We start from the raw sequence: 21,025 nt of genomic DNA, 5'->3' as shown, positions 1-21,025 counted from the left end.
TCATAAAAGACCAGTGTATTTCTACCCCAGCACAATCATTATTTACTGGGGTGTGGGAAGGAATTAAGGAGATCTTTGGGGTTAGGTCCATTCTTATATCCACTGCCTCTCATCCTACCAAAAAAAGAAAGAAAAAGAAAAAACTAAGAAATAAAAAACGGGCCCTATGTACTCTTTACTTAATACCTCCTATATTTATCTTCTTCTTACTCACAATGGGAAAACATTGCTGTCATCTCTGATTGTCAACCAAGAATTGAAAGTTGTTTGGTTACTGATCTGGCTGACATGGTGTACAGACTGCACTATGGTGCTAATGTCTTGGGTCCCCACAATTTGTTCTGTGCTTTGTACTCATTCTTCAGAAAAAAAATGCTATTAAAGTCAGCAGAGAGGTGTGGATTCTTCTACAGGAATTCTAACCACTAGTCCTAGCCAACCACTTCATCCCTGATCCATCCTCCATGAAGTTCCAAGTGGAATATTAAAGGAAAATACAAAATTTCTAGCTTTGTAAGCTCCCCAGGCTAATCAGAAAACACCTCTAATCACCTTCCTACTCCCAAGATTTTTTTCAGAGAAACTTCTCTATACTACATGAGCTGACGAAATTGACTTTTAAAATTTTACCTTTATTTTTATCACATTTCATCTTATTCTATTCAGCCTAAGTCCTAAGATAGATATATATCTTTTTGGATTCTGACTCTATTGTCCACTGTGATAGTTATCCCTCTCAGTTCTGGGATCATCTGAAAAATACCCATGTCTTTAATTCAAGTTGTTGGGCTTCAGGGGAGAGCCCGAAAAGGTAGGCGTTCCAGACCAATGGCATGAGGTATCTCAAAAGAATTTGCAGCTTCAGACCCATCTCCAAGTTAAGGGGCAAATTTCATTATAATTGCACCATCAATTGAAACAGGCTAAGTTCCAAAAGAATTTAGCAAAAAACCAGGAGCAAGAAGATAAATTTTATTGGAAAGAGAAACAAAGATCAGGTTCAAGTCACTGATGTGTTAATTTTATGGCTCAGAGGTATACCTGAGGAGTGGTAGGGGTGGAGCAGTTCCCATCATTGAATTCTGTGGCTTACTGACCCACAGACTGTTCTCTGACAGCCAGAATTGCTTATAGCACTCCCAAGACCAGGTAACCTAAGAGTTTCTCACATCCTCCCTAGGAGCTCCACCTCATCAAAGTCATTGGTTAAAAGGGTTTTCCACAGCATTCTTCAAGTGCATTTGACTAAAGCTCTTCCAAGTTAGTATTAAACTATTAATAGCTATGTTGAGGTGTGAGAATTGAGGGATGAGAGATCCCCTAACAGCAATGGGATCCCTTTGGCCAATTCACAAACTCCAATGAATACAGGCTTGAGGTTGGTGGCAAAGAAAGGGCTTATTTACACTATTTCTTAGAGGGCAAACTTCTGTTAGGAATTAGCAAAGGTGGACTGACAGGCTTTCAATTTAAAGGGTTTTCCCTGGCCCCCTCTTTCCCCCAGCTGGGAGCAGTTTAGAGAGACTAATCTCCAACTCAATAGAGAGTGGTGATTATGCACCTGGATCTTCAGGTCTCCAATTGAATTAGATTACTTATCTTGGAGTTTTCCCTAGGAAGATGGGGCCCTTCCCAGAAACTGGGAGGGTTTGAGACCCAGGGCCATCCTTACCCCCAAAGGGGACAAAGTTTACATCAGGGCCTTTCTAACATTTCCCCCCAAAAGATCTCAGTTTATATATTTATTTAAGTTATTCTTCGAATCCACCATGTAACCATGATCAAATCCCACCCATTGTACTACTATCTAGCCCATCTATCTCCCATCTTTTCCCCGAGAATATAATGGGGACTTTTTTCAACACTTTGCTAAAATTAAGTTACTTTATTTTAAAAATATGTTGTCATCATTTTCAGGTGTGACTCTTCATGACCTCATTTGAAGTTTTCTTGGCAAAGATACTGGAGTAATTTGCCATTTCCTTTGCCAGCTCATTTTATAGATAAGGAAAACTGAGGTAAACAAGGTTAAATGACTTGCTCAGGGTCACATAGCTAATAAATATCTGACACAGTATTTGAACTCAGGAAGACTTGTCTTCCTGACTCTATCCGCTGAGCCATCCACCTGCCCCTAAAGTTTCTCACCTCCCTAGGTGTATGTATTATATATGTATTTATATATATATTTAAATATTAAAATATGTAGATGCACATTGTTGTTGTCCTTCATTTTTGAAGATGACCAAAATGACATCACTATGTTAGAAGTGAGTTTCAGTGTGTCCAATTGTGGATGATCGGACCACATATGAACTTGGAATGCTCTGCCACAGGTCGGACACAAATAGTCCATATAAACATTTGTTATGCATGTATACATATACATGTGTATGTGAATATCTATCTATCTGATGAGGCACGGGGTAAAAAGGCACTAAAGTTCCCAAATATATTGGAATTTCTCTCAAATAGCCCATCAAATGTTAGAGAGAAGGATTTGGGAATCCTAAAGTATAGTGAGGGTCTCAGGCCAGAATCATGAGTTGTCTCAAAAAGATGTATAGTCTTAGACCTTCTCCAAATCAAGATGCAAAGATTTTATTATTACGCTATTGAATAGCATTCTAAATTCCAAAAGGGAGCTAGCCATTAAGAAGGGGAAAGTCTCTAAGTTCCCTAACAGAACTCTTCCAGGAGGAAGATGCCTTAAGGGCATGGCAAGTTCCTAATGAAGCCACAAAGAATTGACTAGCAAGCTAACCCTAAAAAGGAATTTAGCAGTTGGTTTGGTTCACAATGTTCCCCATCCCCTTTCCTCAGAGATAAGGATAGGGATACATTGGGAAAGTGATGTAAAAGTAAAATATATCAATAATATAGAACCAGAACCATTTAAACAATGACCAACCATTTCAAGGGGAAAAAAAACTTTGAAAGATTTAAGAACCATTGATATAATGTGATTTGGGGTTTTCTTTTCTAATGAGTCAGTGGTCTTTGATCTTCTGGCTTTGGAGTCCACCTCAGGAAATTCTCAATCTGATTCTGACTGCTCCTTACCCAGATAGCTTCTGGGCTCAGGAAAACCCCTATGCCCAGTACTAGCCCGCTGAATTCTCGGGGTCAATAAATCCTTTTTGCCAACTTAACTTGAAGACTGGGTCTGTGAATTCTTTCACAATACCTGTGACACCGACCTGGGGATCCCCAAATGTTGTTAGGGTGTCTCATCCCTCAGCAATATTTTAAAAAGCCAAAAAGAGAATGCCAATAAATGATTTGAAATAAACAAAAGAGAGCAGAAGGAAATTCAGAAGGCACCTCAGACATATAGAAAGCAATGTTCATTTTTAATTATACCTCCCAAAATTGCATGTGTAAGGGGGCTGGGTTTTACTAGTCTCTGAAGTTAGCATTTAGGGTCACACTCCTTGAAGAGCAACAAAATGAAGGACTCTGGATTTAGATTAATCAAGAATAGTTGTATCTCAGAGTGGGTTGATTCAATTCAATAATGAAATGACTACCACTGCCGTGTCTCACAATAGTCTGGAAACACGAAGAGTTGTCGGGTAGAAGAGAGATTAAATTGATTTTATCTGCTCCTGGTAGAAGAAGCAGGAGCCATGAGCTGAATTTAGCCTTGATGTCAGGAAAATAATTCTTATCCATTAGAGCTAAGGGTAGAAAGGGTTGCAACTGGATATAATAGATATACCTCCCCCTTCTTTAGCTTGTTCCACCATATGTGGTATTCAGGAAGAAAGAAGATGACTACTTTTAAAATATGTTATAATGGGGATTTTGGAGATGGGGTGGGCAGGAGTGTAGATTGGACTAGATAACTACGGAGGTCTCTTCTAGCTGAGATTCTGTTACTCTGTTCCCCTCTCCAAACCTCCAATGAATAGGTATTACAAGAAAAAAAAGACTACAGAAGTTCACAGTTATATATACAATTTACTTTTTCACCATTTTTTGCATATTGAAATGTTTACTTGGTTGATGTTTATTCCTAATTAAATTTATAAGTTCATAATAAAAACATCTTAAGTTCATAATTTTTAAAAAGGTTTTTAAAATAAATTTAAGTACCAAGCACATGGCAGGTACTTAAGTAATGCTTATTAAATGAAGAGCTAGATTAGAAGATTTCCTTAGAGATTGCTGCCTGCCCTTTCTCCTTCTAAGCTTTCTCCTTTTGCTTCTTTCCTCTTTGCCTGCTCCTCCCATTCTCCCATCCCTTTTTGTCTTTCTCAGCTGCTCCCTGAAATTTCACCAGCCACCAGATCCCTAATCCCTGTTCCTCACTGTTAGGAATGAATACTTGATTTCCATCTCCCTTAACAATTAAATCAAAGGTCATGTAGCAATGAAATGTTAAATATATAATAAAGGGAAATGCCATGTTAACACCCTGTCATCCTTTTATTAAGTATGAAAGAGTTCTCCAAAATTGAATAGAAAGAAGTACCATCATTGATGGAAGACTGGTGGCCCCTTGAAAAGCTAAATCCACCAGGAAAATAGTTTTAGGAAGCAGGACCTCTGGCATCAAGGAAAAAAAGTGAATATGGATTGGAGAAAGAACTAATCCTACCAATCAAGAGTCATGCTGCAGAGAGCCCTGGGGTTCAAATTCTGATTCTAATACTACTTGGGTGGCCTTTGAAAAGTCACTTAAGCTCTGTGGGCCTATTTCCCTCTTATTAAAATAAGGCAACATAAGATGGCTTCTAAGGTTTCTTCCAGGTCTAGGTCTGTCAAACCTCTTATCCTATAATCCTCTTATCCTATAATGTCTAATTGATTGGGTGCAGGAGTTGAACTCCCAAAACACAGTGGGGTTTGGGCCACTGTTGCAAAGTATCGCAATCAAATTTATAGGCTTAGACCATCCCCAAATCAAGATTCAAAAAGTTTGTTATTATGTCATTGACTAGCAGGCTTAAGTCCAAAAGGGAGTTAGCCATTAACAAGGGGAAAGATGGTACAAGATTCCCTAGGGAATTCAAGATTAACTAGGGGAAAGATGTGGGCTAAATTTTCCTAGAAAGCCTGGAAAGTCACCATTGTTTCTCTTAGCAAATGGACAAAGTTTCTAAAAGGAGTTAATAAAGGAGTGGGGTACCAATTGGTTTTTTTATAAGAGAAAAATTACCTCAGGGGTTGATATCTGTAAGTTGGCTTTCTGACTGGATACAACATTTGTGGGATCATGATAATTTTGTTAATGCAAAGAATTCACAAAGCCCACTAAAGGATAACAAAGGGGTCCACTTAAGAACAGGATAATCTTGTTAATGCCTCTCCCAATTTTCCTGAGAGAGTAGCTTGAAAATTCAGTAGGACTCATTGCAACTGTGAAAAATGGATGGGTATTAATTTGGTTTCCACAGTTATGAAAATTAAATTGGAGAAATGAAACTTAACTTAGAAAATTGAAACCCACAAGGATATCAAAGAATAATCAAGAGTGGAGGGTAAATTATCGTCCCCCCAAAGAATGTAAGCTCCTTGGGGTCAGGGACTGACTGTGAAACAAGGGGTGGAGATTCACATCATGTAACTTCTATAATATTTAATTCATGAGGAATCAGGGAAGGGACTTGTGTTTCAAGAAAGGAAATAAAATACTCTTTGGAATTTCAAAGGTGTGTCTATTAACCTAGCACTCATTCTTGTAAGAATGTAAAATAAATCTTTCCTGCATTCATCAGTGAATCTTGGTAAGATATTTTGTTTCTTATACAACAAAGGAGCACTTAAATTCATTTTTTTTTATTTTTTTTTTTTTATTTAATAGCCTTTTATTTACAGGATATATGCATGGGTAACTTTACAGCATTAACAATTGCCAAACCTCTTGTTCCAATTTTTCACCTCTTACCCCCCCACCCCCTCCCCTAGATGGCAGGATGACCAGTAGATGTTAAATATATTAAAATATAAATTAGATACACAATAAGTATACATGACCAAAACGTTATTTTGCTGTACAAAAAGAATCAGACTCTGAAATATTGTACAATTAGCTTGTGAAGGAAATCAAAAATGCAGGTGTGCATAAATATAGGGATTGGGAATTCAATGTAATGGTTTTTAGTCATCTCCCAGAGTTCTTTTTCTGGGCATAGCTGGTTCAGGTCATTACTGCTCCATTAGAAATGATTTGGTTGATCTCGTTGCTGAGGATGGCCTGGTCCATCAGAACTGGTCATCATATAGTATTGTTGTTGAAGTATATAATGATCTCCTGGTCCTGCTCATTTCACTCAGCATCAGTTCGTGTAAGTCTCTCCAGGCCTTTCTGAAATTATCCTGTTGGTCATTTCTTATAGAACAGTAATATTCCATAATTTTCATATACCACAATTTATTCAGCCATTCTCCAACTGATGGACATCCATTCAGTTTCCAGTTTTTAGCCACTACAAAAAGGGCTGCCACAAACATTTGAGGAGCACTTAAATTCAACCAAAGCTTTCTGCTGTCACCATTCCTCCTTATTCACCTAGCTTCCAAGGATCTGATGTCCTTTTGATGGGGTCTTATTCACTCCATCATAAAATTTCCTTCTAGCTTTAAACCTATGATCCTCAGCTATTCCCCATTATTCTAGTTATGACCCATTTGTGTGGGATCAGTAGTGACCACTAAAACAATCAAAAGTCTTAGTATGAGTGTAGGAAAAAGTTTATTTCTTTCTCATGAGAAAGAGTGTGCAATCTCTGATACACAAAGCATGGTTTTAGAGAGAGACACACCCAAAGGGCATTCCCTTTTTTATTCCCCAGTTGAAGCTCCCCTTCTCTACCCCCAGCTCCTTCCCATTGGCTGGCATTTCTAAAGCATAGTTTCTTTTTTCTTTCTTTCTTTCTTTTTTCAAATTAAAGCTTTTTATTTTCAAAACATGTATTTAACAGAGTGGGTTGTTTCCCACTCAATTGAGTCCCTGCCCCCAAGGAGCTTCCATTCTAAAAGAGGAAGATAACTAAAAGAAAGAAAAACGTCTTAGAAAGCTAAGGGCAAAGAACAAAAGATTCTTTCTGTGTGGAACAGTATCCACCACAAGAACAATCAGGGACTCTCAGAGTAAGAAAAAGCAAAAAGGAGTTTATTACAATCTGGAGAAAAAGGGATCTCCCATCTGACAAGGTGTTTGTCAGTAAGAGGAGTGCAAAGTAAAAACTGCAAAACACAAGATTAAATAACCTGAATGCAGAAGCCCCCACCATCTTAGCCTGACCTTTTCTCCTATTGTTTGGTTGAATCTGGGCTTACATTCTAATTGTAGAAATCAAATCCAGAAACAAAAGAATAAATTGCCTCCAAAAGAGGTACTTAAATGCTAATTAAGAGGTGTTGGGAAATAGGAGGGGACAAACACCTGCAACTTTTTTAGCTATAGATCTACTTGTTATTATAAAGCATCAAGTCACAATTAAGGTATAGTTTAAGACTATATTCCCATGAGAGTGTCTTCACTCAATTAATTCCACACAATCCCTCAGCTTTTATTTATTGGCCTTTGAAGACCTCTCACACCATTCTTGATACATTTCCTCAATCATCTTATTCTTAGTCTCTAATCCTTCTGAATTTTTTTTTTCCTTTTTCTCTAGTGAGGTCCATTCTTGTCTTCCCTCTCTAGGTTGCTCAATCTTTCTTCTGTGGAAATCCCAGTCATGTCCCTGAAGTTAAACTTTCCCCATAAAACCGACATATGGGTTAGCTAATGACTGTCACTCTCCTCTTGGTTAGCCCATCATAGTGAAATGGGTTGTGGTCCCTTTAAGAAACTACATTTGTGATTCCTTTCAGATTGATTTATTCCTTTCTGATTTCCAACTCCTCCTGGCTGATGCATTATCAATCCAGGAAGCTAGGGTCTTTGATCGACAAATCCTGGTCAAAAGCATCCCTTTGAATTCCAGTAGGAAATCTGGGCTTGTCCCAGCTCCCATCGGATCTGAGCCAACTTGGGCTGTCCCAGCCCCCATTCTAAAGATCTGCTTGGGTTTTCCAACCCCCACCAAGCAAACTCTAGCCCTCAATGAAATCCAGCAAGGAGCCAACTTGGGACTCTACTCACAGGCCTCCTTTAGCTATATCTCTCATTAAAAAAAGAGCCAAACTAAAATCCTCTTTTTCCCTTCTTCCATACCACAAGGTATATCTCCTAGCAGCACTATGCTTTCTGACTCTATTTCTTCTCATTACAGCTAATCAACTCTTTTAAGATGCTAAATCCCTTTCAGTATTTACTACCAGCTAAGAGCATACCTCAAATTCATGGGGTATTCCCTATCTATTGGGAAATTGTGAATCCCACTGAGGAACCTGTCTTTCATATGCTCTCCCAACTGTTCTTTATATTTACCATCCCTTCATTTTGTCTGTAACCTATTCCCCCAAATAAATCTACCTTTTGCCAAAGAGAATGGCCATTGTGAATTCTTCATATGACCAAACTCCAACTTTTGATGTCTGCTATCATAACAAACCCCACACTATCTAGCTCATCAGTGAGGACCAGGTCAGGAATGAGATAGGCCAATTTTCTTATGTCTCTGGAAATTTCCTTCACTACTTGTCCATTATCATCAATTTTTACACAGTAAAAATTTAATTTCCCACAAACTCTTCTTCTTTAGCCAACAAATAGTTTGAGTAGCTTGGGGAATATTTCCTTCAGATGGTGGCTTGATCAGACAATCATATCTGAATTCAAAACTCCGGATAACGTCAGCTACAATCCCAAGAGATTTTATCTTAAATAACAAGCCCCATTAATCAAACGAGGTGAATCTAGCCTTCGAGGATCACATATTCTAAATAAGTATTGACTATACCTACTTATACCTACAGCCCCCAAGAGATTCATCCTGGAAAGTTCACAATTTATCTTCATATCTAAATAGATAGGCTTTTAATTCAACATTACACAAATTTTTACTTGTTATTAACCATCTTAAAGTAAAATGATTTGTGTAATGTTGAATTTAAAACCTATCTATTTAGAACAATGGCCTGTTATTAACCATGTCCAAAAGGACAAAGACAGACTACTGTTCTTAGAATCTCCCTAAACAATGGGAACAGTTTTAAAATGACTCAATATAATCAACTAAAACTCACATAGAATATAGAATATACCTTCCTAATTTTACATTAAAGAGCCCTATCAGAATTAACAATAATTTCTTCATCCTAAAAGCATGTTAATTCAACTTCTTCCAATTGAAGAGTCCCTATAAAATATAAAAAGCAGGTACAACATCAATATTGTTAAAATTCTTCTAAGCACAAACATTTCCACCACCCACCAAAACATTCCTAATTGAAAAGTCAATTTTAGAAGTTATAAATTGTCCTTAATAGTCCATTCTTGAGGTTCCTCCACAGATCCTCTAACCCTGATATTCTCAACCTCCAGACTACAGTCTCATTCATCTGTAACATCTGGTAAAATACTTCCCACTCTGCTTCTTCCAGGACTCCTAGAACTGCTAACTCTAAAGGTGTTGTCCAGTTTAGCAATCCTTGCTTCCTAAGGCTGAGGACACTGCCAGCATACAATTCCTTAACAATTTATCCTTTGTCTGAAAGGATGGACTCTCCTCCCCAGCCCCCAAGGCATTCCATCCAACAATTCAATGGGTGATAATTCCATATCCCACCTAGGGTCTGCTCTCATTCTGCAAGTGCTGGTGGCAAACATTTCCTCCAACATAACCTTGTTTCAATACCTAGTATAATGATCTGTTGTTTCAAAATTTGATTTATTCGCTCTATTCTTCCTGAGGAAGGCAGATGCCAAGGGATATGGAATTACCATTTAATTCCTAAACACGTTATGACATTTTGTAATATCCTAGCAGTAAAATGGATTTCATTGTCTGAGTCAATCTTTTCCACTAACCCAAACTGAGGAAGGATCTGTTCAAGGAGGATTTTGCTGACCCCAGCTGCCTTGGCTGAACTCAGAGTCTAGACTTCCACCCATCCAGTTAAGTGATCTACAATTACCAGTAAATGTTTAAGTCTCTGGATTTGTGGCATTTCAGTGAAATCCACATGAAAACTTTGGGAGGATCTCAGAGAGATTTCCCTTCTTCCTTTTGTTTTCTCAGGACCTTTTTGTTAATTTTCTGCCATATTGCACATCTTTCTGTGATTTGTTTTGCTACTGTATAAATCCCAATATAATCAAACTGTTTAAGAATTACATCACACAATGTCAATGAGTCCCCCTTTGGAGAATTTCCATCAATTCTCTTGTTATCCCTTTGCTTAACATTTTTCTCCCATCTGGAAGTACCTACCATCCTTTCTCATCTTCAATAGCCCCTAATTTAGACAACTCTTCTGTTTCCCTTTGTGAGGAATTAACTGAGTGAGGACACTTTCCAGGAAAATAGCCGTAATTGTGACTTGAGACTTTATAATAACAAGTAGAGCTACAGCTAAAAGTTGCAGGTGTTTGCTCCTGTTTCCCACCACCTCTGAATGAACATTTAAATACTTCTTTTAAAGGTGATGGTGGCTTTGAATTTTCTGATGGGAGGAGTTTATTATTGTTGACTTGGACTCCCCCAAACAATGGGAGAAAAGGCCAGCTTGGGGGAGTGGTTCAGGTATTTCTACTTTTAGGGACCTATTTACTTTTGTGTTTCAAAATTTAAAGTTTGTACTTCTTTGCTGACAAATACCTTATCAGATCTCTCAAGATCGTAATAAACTCATTTTTGCCTTTTTTTACTGTGAGTCTCTGCTTGTTTTTGTGGACAATACTTCCCACATACCTTTGATTAAAGACAGGAATAACTTTGGGATGATCTGTTTGAGATAGTAAGACTAACTTGGGGTTTTCCCTGTCACTTAGCCTAATTTGCCTTGCTTCCTCATCTGCAAATCTATTTCCCCTTGATTCTATTGAGCTTCCCTTTTGGTGGCTTAAGGGCCTGATTTAGGGCAAATCAAACAGCGTCTGATATAGGGAACAGTTCTAATTCTTTAACAGAGCAATAGGCAAACATTTGGTCTAAAACAATTTAGTCTCTAACAGAGATTTAGTAATTCTTTTTCTTTTTTCTTTTTTTTTTTTTTTTTTTGGCTGAGACAATTGGGATTAAGTGACTTGTCCAGGGTCACACAGCTAGGAAGTGTCTCAAACCAGATTTGAACTCGGGTGCTGCTGACTTCAGGGCTGCTGCTCTATCCACTGCACCACCTAGCTGCCCCCATAGTAATCCATTTCTTAAGAATCTGATTCATTCTTTTCATTTCCCTGATGAAGGTAGATGGCCAGCTGTGTGGAATTGCCATTTAATTTGCCATCCTTTCCCCATTATTTTTTATAAAACCTTAGAAGTGAAGTATGTTCCATTATCAGAATCAATAGACTCTACCAATCCACACTTAGACAAAATTTGTTCCAATGTTATTCCACTAACCCTTCTTAAAGCAGCAGAGCTCAGGGGAAACCTTTTACCCATCCCCTATATCTCGGTTTCCCCACTGGTGTCATTTCATCAAAATATAACCTAAATATTCTGAAGCCAGGCTCCCTCCTTCTGGAGGGACATCTCCACAATACCTTCCCATTTATCTCTAGACATATTACACACCCTTCAGACACAATTTGTTCTGTAATTACACATATCCCCAATATTCCAAATTTTCTTGCTTTTACTTTTTTGGTAAAGGGAGAAAGCAAGACAATTATTTCTTTAAATTAATTAATATTCTAATTAGCTTTGGACTAAGTTTCACAAAATTTATACCATGTGTCCAGCTGAGCTGACAAAATGTTAAAGCACAACTGATGCAATTTTACAAATTGCCTAATATACAATTTAGCAAGCAACATAGTAGCTTGATTATATTTCATCTAATTAGGAGATAAACATGTGACCTGCTTAGGTGAATTATCAGAGAATCAAAATTTTTAACTTAAAATCAAATCAAATACAAATTTAAATTTCTAGTAACAATACTTCAATATCAGTACACATATATTTCTAAAATCGTATACCAGAACAAACAAATTTACAATTTACATGAGAATGAATTGCTCCTGTTCCCCAAATAACATTCCTGGAGAGAATTGCAATGCTTTAAGACTGGTCCCTTGCCTCTCATGGCAGGGTAAAAGATTCCAAAATCTAAGGATGTACCCAAGTCTGGAAAGTAACTGATGGAAGCTCTGGCAATTTCTTGGATGAACATACCCCAAGCAAACTTTGGGTGGTATGATGGAGGCAGTACTCAAACCTGCTTTGCCTGGGAACTGATCCAATTGGCTGTTCCTTTTACCTTGGCATTCGATGAAGAAAGTAAGACTGAATCAGGAAGAATTAAGTCAAGGATAGTAACTGATGAATTCAAGACTAGAAATCTAGTTCTGCATTTGGGTCATTCCACTCTGGTGAGTAAATATTATTGGATAAAATACACGAAAGAGATAATGAAGGGAATAAAAGAAGGGAATAGCAGAATGGCATGGGGAAACTGACTCTAAAAAAGTTATTGGCAGGAAGAGGAGGAACATGTGTTACAATTGGAAGTAGTTTCACTTCTAATACAGCCCTTTTAGAAGAATTAGCAGAGAATTCAGGGATTAATTATCCATTCTGTATAAGAAGATCTGTGCAGGGGTTAATACTTTTATTATGAAGTGGGATGTAAAAATTAGCCAAAGCTGAGGCTTTGAAAAGGATGTGCAAAGTAAATTATTTAAAAGAAAAAAAAGGGAGGAAATTTGTGAGAAATGGATGGACATTTGTTTTCCACAATTATGAAAATCAAATTGGAGAAATGAAACAAATTAAAAAACTAAAAGACACTAGAACATCAAGGAATAATCAAGGGTGGAGGTTATCTTCCCCCAAAAGAATGTAAGCTCCTTGGGGGCAGGAACTGCCTTTTGTAATGAAGGGTGATGGCTTGAGACTTGAAAAGAATCTTTTGGTCTTTGCCCTTAGCCCTCCTCTGATGCCCTTCCCCCTTGTAGAATGGAAGCTCCTTTGAAGGCAGGGTCTGGCTATGTAATGATGGATTCAGGTAGTGTAACTTCTATAACATCCAATTAATGGGGAATCAGGAGAGGGACATGTGCTTCAGGATAGGAAATAAAATGCTGCCTTTGGAGTTTCAAAGGTGTGTTTATTCACCTAGACAGCCATTCTTGGAGAATGTAAAATAAGTATTTCCTGTATTTATCAGGGAGTCAGTGGGAATTCTTGGTAAGATATTTTGTTTCTTACACTTGGTCTTCTGGAAAAGTAGAGAACTTGAATCCTGTCTTCCAGAGTCCTTATTAAACTGGGTTTGGATACTTGAGACAATTGGGTAAAGAATCTCCATTAGGGTTCCTTAGAGTCGCCATTGAACTTCGAGAGAATATTAAGCTTAAACCCTTTGAACTTTTGTGTGAGAGGCCCTTCATAAACTGGGATATTCTTGTAGATCCAGAACAGTGTCCAATTACTCAGTTAGCCACACATCTTGACGCAGTCCACAAGGCTCTTTCTGAATCCCTAAACCCACAGGTGCTCATGTTCAGTCTGTTACTCCAGTAAATCCAGCCGACACAGGATACCTGAAATCTTGGAAGACCCAAGGTACTGACCCCCTAGATATAAAATGGAAAGGACCATATAGAGTCATTCTGAGTACTCCAACTTCAGTTAAACTCCAAGGCCTTCCCAGTTGGACTCATGTTCCTAGAATTAAAAGCACCACTCCTGTTACCTCTTCTCCCTCAGATCTTCCTAGATATGCTGGTGAACCCAAAGAGGACCTGAAACTACTGTTCTGCAGGACTCCTGGAAACTGGGAATATACTGAACAGAGAAGGGTGAACTTCTCTGTTTTTGTCATTAACTTCCACTTTCTCCAAGATAATTGTTCTCTCTCTCTCTTGTGAGCTTTGTATCTTCCAGACTCCAGGCAATGAACTTCCTAACCTGAATACCACCAGCTGCCTAATCCTAAAACTCAGCATCCCCTGGACACTCTGCCACCATCAAGTCTCCCCTCCTCAGTCTGTACTCAGCTAGATAGGGCCTGCTCTGTACCCCTTAGCAACCTGAAGCAGCTCCAGAAGAAGATGACCTCCATTGCATTTGCCCTCAAAGAATTTGGGTTTGGATTGCTTGAGGGGGGAGTGAAGAGGTGTGAAAAAGTAGCAATTCCTGAGAAACCCTAAGTCTATTCCTGAGAACTCAGATTTGGCTCTGGCACAAACAGTGCTGGCCAATATCAGTAATTCAATACGGTTTCTATTGATCTCTAAGCTGCAGAACTCAAAGATGGGAACTACCCCACCAACCCTAAGGCTACCTGGCCCTCAGAGTGCCACAAGCAATGTTGGCCAATATCAGTAATTCAGTATTAATTCTGTTGGTCAGTAAGCTGTAGAGCTCTAAGGTGGCAACTACCCCACTCCTACCATTCCTCAGTGGTACTTCTAAATCATAATATTAGCAGATCAACCTAATCTTTGTTTCTCTTTTCTACAAAATTATCTCCTTGATTCGGCCTCTTTGCTAGATTCCCCTGGAATTCCTCCATTTTCAAGCAGCATAATTTCTTTTTACTTCTGCCTTCATTTTCCCAGATTCAAATCTGGTCTCAGATAATTACTAGCTGTGTGATCCTGAGCAAGCCACTTACCCCTTATTGCCTCAGTTTCCTCATCTGTAAAATGATCTGGAGAAGGAAAAGAAAGGGAAAGAAGGAAAAAGAAGGAACAGAAGGGAAACTACTTTAGTATCTTTGCCAAGAAAACCCCAAATAGGTCACAAAGAGTTGAACACGACTGAACAACAACAATATCATGCACTTTGCTTTTGTAGGCTGAATAGGATCTTTTGAGCGGGCCTAAGAACCTAATTCCCAGTCTGTAGCACTGTTTCTTTGAGAGTCCCAAGAAGTTACAATGAACTTATTTTAAAATGAACTCTTGGAACATAACCCCAACTGAGTTGCATATGTAAATGCAAAGGACAAAATTGTGATGCATGAGCTGATTCACCAGGTTTCCTTTTTGTTTATTCAGGGCTTTTAGGGCAGAGAAAACAAAACAAAACAAAACAAAACAAAAACAGTTCTTGAGAAGTTGAACCTGAGGATAAAGGAGATTGCAAAGGAGCAAATGGCCTCCCTTGATGAATTCTAGTCTCTCAAACTTAGAACAGAAATCTGTTTTCCATTTTGTTTTTCTATCCTATCTCCCCAAACACACACCCTCAGAACAGTACTTTATGCATAATGGGTGATACGTAAATGTTGCGTAATCATAACTTGTGATTCATTGAACTGATTTTTCAACAACTGGAAAAGCTACTGCGGTGCTAAAAGGAAACCTACTTTTCAAAGAAGATAAAAGGGGGGAAGGGGAGGGAATAAGGATGGAACTTGCACACATGTCCTAGTGAACTTGATTTAGATTTCTGACAAGAAGAGTATCTAGAAGAGGAAGTGGTGATCACAAAGAGTCTGCCTGCCTTTATCAAGTATTAGGCATATCAGATTGACTTCATTTCTTTTTTGACAGGGTTACTGATCAAGAGAGTGGGAAATACAGTATAACTTGGTTTCAATAAAAAAAATAGCATTTGACATGCTATTGTTAGGCAGGGGGAAAAAAACATGACAGGGAGACACAGTATAGTCAAGGAGTATTTAGAACTATTAAAATGGCTAAAACCAAAGAATAATTTAATATGTTAATATTAGTGTGGAGAGGGGTGCTTAACGTGCCCCAGGGACCTAAGATAGGCTCTATCCAGATTAATAATTTGGGGACAGGAATAAAAGACATTTATCAAATTCACAAATGATGCAAAACTAACAAGGATTGCGAACTCTTCAAATGACAGGCTCTGAAAAAAATCTTGACAGGTTGAAACATTGCACAGAATCTTATAAGAGAACAAGATTTAATAAGGATTAATGTACAGTATTTCACTTGTATAGGTCTGACTGGAAAGACATTCATACTAAAAGATCTGGGAGTTTAGTGGGTTATAATCTCAATCGATTAACAAGCATTTATTAGGCATTTATATGTTCTGGGGATTCAAAGATGAAAATGAAACAAACTCTGCTCTTAAAAGTTGCTATACAATTAGACAACAACAGTTGTAATAGTTCTTAATGTCAAGGCTTGCACTAGCTGCCTCATGAGGGGCCCTGTGTTATTAAGAACTCTGGGAGTTGTATTTTTTCCCACTGTGGGAAATGGAAACTAATATGAAATTAGAGAATAGGACCAGCAGCTTACATTGAGTTTTAAGACTCTATTAAGAGAGGAGAGGAGTTGGAAAGAAAGGACTGACTGGTTTCCTCAACACATAACTGGAGGAGCAGCCTGGTAACATCCTCCATATTGGGAAAGCAGAGAGGCAAAAGCCGACGTGAAAGATTTATAATATAATATAAAAATTGGGTTTTTTATGTCCAGCACTCAAAAAACTGGAGTGCTGAGAGATTAAAAAGTAGATAAGCAAAAACTGGCAGGCCTTATTCTTTCCCCAGCCCTTAAGATGAGTGCAACTGGAACCTATTTTAAAGTATGCATCCATTTGTAGCATGCTCTCTTATTCTGTAGACTGATGGATCTGATTGTATTTTCCTTAAGACTTGACTGAACCTGGTTTTTGCTATTCCTTGGGTCTCTTTCTTTGTTTATATAATGAAGGAGAGTGATATTTTCTAGGGAAAGACTGGGACCCCAATCCATAGTCCATTGATGGAGGATTTTCTCTTATTTGGACTATAGGTCATTAATTCATAACTGCACCTTCAAAAACAGAATTACTGAAAAGTTGGGCCTTTTAAATCAGACCATTAAAAACCTGCTCTATTGGCCCCTAGGTCAATATGGAGAGGGATACTTAGCAATAAGTATATGTAGATAAATACAAAATAATTTGGGGAGAGAGAATTAGCAGCTGCATTGAGGGGGGGGGGCCCTGAAAGGAATCATCATTCATCATCAGTCAACATATGACATGTCCGTCAAAGAAGCTAATGAAGTCTTATCCAGGTAACAGCAGCATGGGATTCAAAATGAAGCATCTTATATGTTTTTTTTTAATCATTTTGCCTTCTATCTCTATGATCTTGTAATGAGTTTGATTGTATTTAGTTCTAGCTTCCACATTTTAAGAAAGACATACACAAATTTCTCTACAAATTCCTCCTCTGCTGCCATTGTAGCATGGGGAGGAGTCTGGATTTGAACTCAGGTCCTCCTGACTTCAGGGCTGGTACTCTGTCCACTGCACTACCTAGATGACCCTCAACATGTAATGAAAAGATGAGCATAGGCAAGGATGTTGAAAAATATGTAGATAAGTATAGTCATAGGGAAAAAAATGAGAACAAAAGATTATAGATAATATGAAAGTCTCACACCTATAAATCATGAATATGTATTATAAGAAATCAGGTAACATTAGACATGGAAAGCACCAAATAGCATATTTAAATAACAGGAAATTATAATTTAGCCAGATGAGTGGCTTTGGCTCAATTGTCTGTATGTAGTCAGATTCAGACATGGTAGAAATCAAAATCGGTACCAGGTAAGAAAAACAATTTTTAAAGAGAAGATGAAAAAGTATAAAATTGAAGCAATACCAACCTGACGGATGTAGGCAAGCTGATTCAAAAAAAGATAAGGGTTGAAGAACACAGATTGTCACAGAAGTCTCCATTTCCTAAGGAGATTTAATCAATTTAAATCAATAACATAATGACCACCTCAGCCAGATAACACGTGACCTCCTTGCTAAGGAGAGTGATATAGTAGCCAAGGTTACCTCTGGTTTGTAATATCCTACAATGCCTTTGAATGAGTATTAGCAGTATTGTCTTATAAAATAAATAATGGGGAAAAAAGAAAACTTGTAGAGTATCTGATAAGAGACCCATCTGAACTGTATTATTCTTAAGATATTTAAGGGTCAAACTTGAGAAGAGAACTAACAGATGAAAAGGAGGGGAAATCCATTAAGATCCTATAGCAAAATGGTTTCTTTTAGTCAGCAATGACAATTGAACTCTCTGTATTTGGATTCTAACATCACTCTCTTACATGTGATAAATTGGAAATTTTACTGAAGAAAACAAAGGTGGGAAGAACAAAGGGATTAGACCCAGTAAATCCAGAAGAAATATATCCTTGGAAGTGACCCAATTTTGAAGGTGTGGAGGGATTTATTTTCAAGATATCTAAATGGGATGCCAAACTCTTGGGAGGAATTTCATGGAACTTAGTACAAAGTGAAAAGACAATTGAGAAAATATCATATTACTAATCTCCATTTCTATGGAATTTTTATGAAAGCAGTATACACCCTACACATCAAGCACTTGATGAAAGCATGACAGGCAGCAGACCATCTTTTGATAGATTCACAATTGGCAGAAACATACAGAGGATACAAGACCAACTGTGATTATTATCATGATCACAAAACCAGCCAGCCTCATGATGCTCAGGTCATGACAGACTAATTTGATTTCCTTTTATGATAGGGTTATTTAAATTAATAAATCAAGGGGATGTCACAGGCATAATTCACCTAAGTTTTAGCTAAGTGTTTGATAAATGTTATTTTTATTGAAAAGATGTGGATTAAATAATAGTGTTAGATGTCCTTAGAGCAGATTAAATGGTCAAATTTGACTTGAAAGGTGGTCTCCAGTGGACTGTTCCAGTGATTTCTCTTTGGCTCTGTGCTGCTTAATGTTTTTATCAAAGACCGATAAAAGCATAAATGCTATATTTGTTAAATTTGTAGATAACACAGATTGTAGAGGAATAGCTGCCATGGTGGATGCTGATGGTCAGGATCTGAACAGGTATGACAAGCTGTATGATGTTGAATCCAAAATGATAAATTTTCACTGAACATGAAGAGTCATAAATTTAAGTCATAAATCACGTTCATACAGACAAGATAAAGAAATTCTTATGACAAAGATTTAAAGTATGGGTAGCAATAAAGTTAATACAATCTTGGACAGCATTCAGAGAGTCATAGATTCCAGGATAAGGGATGTTTTCCCCTCTGGATTCTACCACAGATTCAACCACATTTTCAATATTTGTATTCAATTCTGAGTACCACATTTTAAGAGGACATTGATAAACTGGAGTGTACAGGTTGGTACAGTGGAAAGAGCACTAGCCCTAGTCTCAAAAGACCTGAGTTCAAATCCCATCTTGGATGCTTACTACCCAAGCTGCTTGGACAAACTGGATTTCCTCATCTACTGACAGAAGAATTTGAATTGAATGGACTGTGAGGGTCCTTCTAACTCTAGACACTGTGATCCTATGACCATGGGACCTTCCATACCAAAATCCTATAATTGAGTGACATTTTCAGAGAATTCCATTCATGACTATTCATTTTTTATCTCCATAGAAAACTTTTGCTGTTGTTCAATTATTTCATACCCGTCCAACTCTTTTTGACCCTATTTGGGGTTTTCTTGGCAAAGACACTGTAGCAGTTTTCCATTTCCTTCTCCAACTTATTTCACAGATGAGGAGATTGAAGCAAACAGGGTTAAGTGACTTGCCCAGGGTCACATAGTGTCTGAGGGCAGATTTGAACTCAAGATGAGTCTTCCTGACTCCTGGCCAGGTACTCTTTGCATTATGGCACCACCGAGCAGCCCTACATAGAAAACTTTAGTGCTTGGCTGTTCTGAATTGTTTCACTTTGTTGAGTAACCCAACTTAAACAACTTTTAATCTGGTGATAACCATGTAAAAGTCATGGGCAACATGGATCTGAAAAGAGAGACCATTTTTATTCTGTGAGAAGGGAGTGGGGGAGGAGCTGGTGCCAAAGCACAGAATGGTCATTTGTTTTAAATTAGGAAAATAAATATTTATTTCTTAACCTTCACCAGGTCCTTGCCTCTAGCATACCCACGGATGATTCATGGCTTTCCCGTGTTTACTTTCTAAGTTCCCAATTTAACAATGGTAGCACGCTAATACGGTTACTGTGTATTCTTCAGCATTCAGAAAGAAAAAGAGATGTTGTTACTCATGACTTTCGTGAGAGATGTTTTAGCATGCTTAGATAAGAGCTCCATAAAACCCAGTGTCCTCCATTTCAATCTAAACACTCAATCTAAACATTTCATTACGAAAAAGGGAAAAGATAGAGAATCTCTTTGCTCTTTTTATCTCATCTACTCTTCCCCAGGTGGAGGCCAAGGTCAGTCTTAGATGTCAAACATTAGAAAGGAAGAAGGCTGAAAATCAGGATGCTAAGGCATGCAGTAATCAGGGATGATTTTTCTAGTGGGCAAATAGGGAGCACAACAGGGACACCTTCCTCACTAATGATGGCTTCAATCTAAAGTAAATTTGCTTTGTTTTTCTTAATCTTAAGAATACTGCCAAAACCAAACATCTTTTAAAAAATCAAATCCTTCTCTCAAAGTATGATGTTCAGATAATTCTTTTTTAATAATTGCTTTTTATTTTCAAAATATATGCAAATATAGTTTTCAACATTCATACTTGCAAAACCTTGGGGTCCAAATTTTTCTCCCTCCTTTCCCCCCCACTTCTCCCTTAGATAGCAAGTCATCCAATATATGTTAAACATATGCAATTCTTCTAAACACATTTCTACATTTATCAAATAATTCTACATATATCAGATAATTATGTATCTAGCATGGTGGACACATATAGTACCAGACCTGAAATCAGAATCACCTAAGTTTAAATCCAGCCTCAGATATTTAATAACAATGTGACCCTGAGCAAGGAATTTAACTTCTTCTATTTCAGTTTCCTCATCCATAAAATGGGTATGATAAAAGTATCTGCATCCCAGGATTGTTATGAAGATCAGATGAGTTGCTATTTACAAATCTTATGGTACCATATGCTGGGTTTTGTTGTTCAGTCAGGGTTCCATTATGTCTGGCTCTCCATGACTTCACTTGGGGTTTTCTTGGCAAAGGTACT

Source organism: Sarcophilus harrisii, chromosome 4 (assembly GCF_902635505.1).
Source record: "Sarcophilus harrisii chromosome 4, mSarHar1.11, whole genome shotgun sequence".
Taxonomy (NCBI): Eukaryota; Metazoa; Chordata; class Mammalia; order Dasyuromorphia; family Dasyuridae; genus Sarcophilus; species Sarcophilus harrisii.
The sequence above is the reverse complement of the archived record's forward strand: the minus strand, read 5'-3'. Positions refer to the sequence as shown.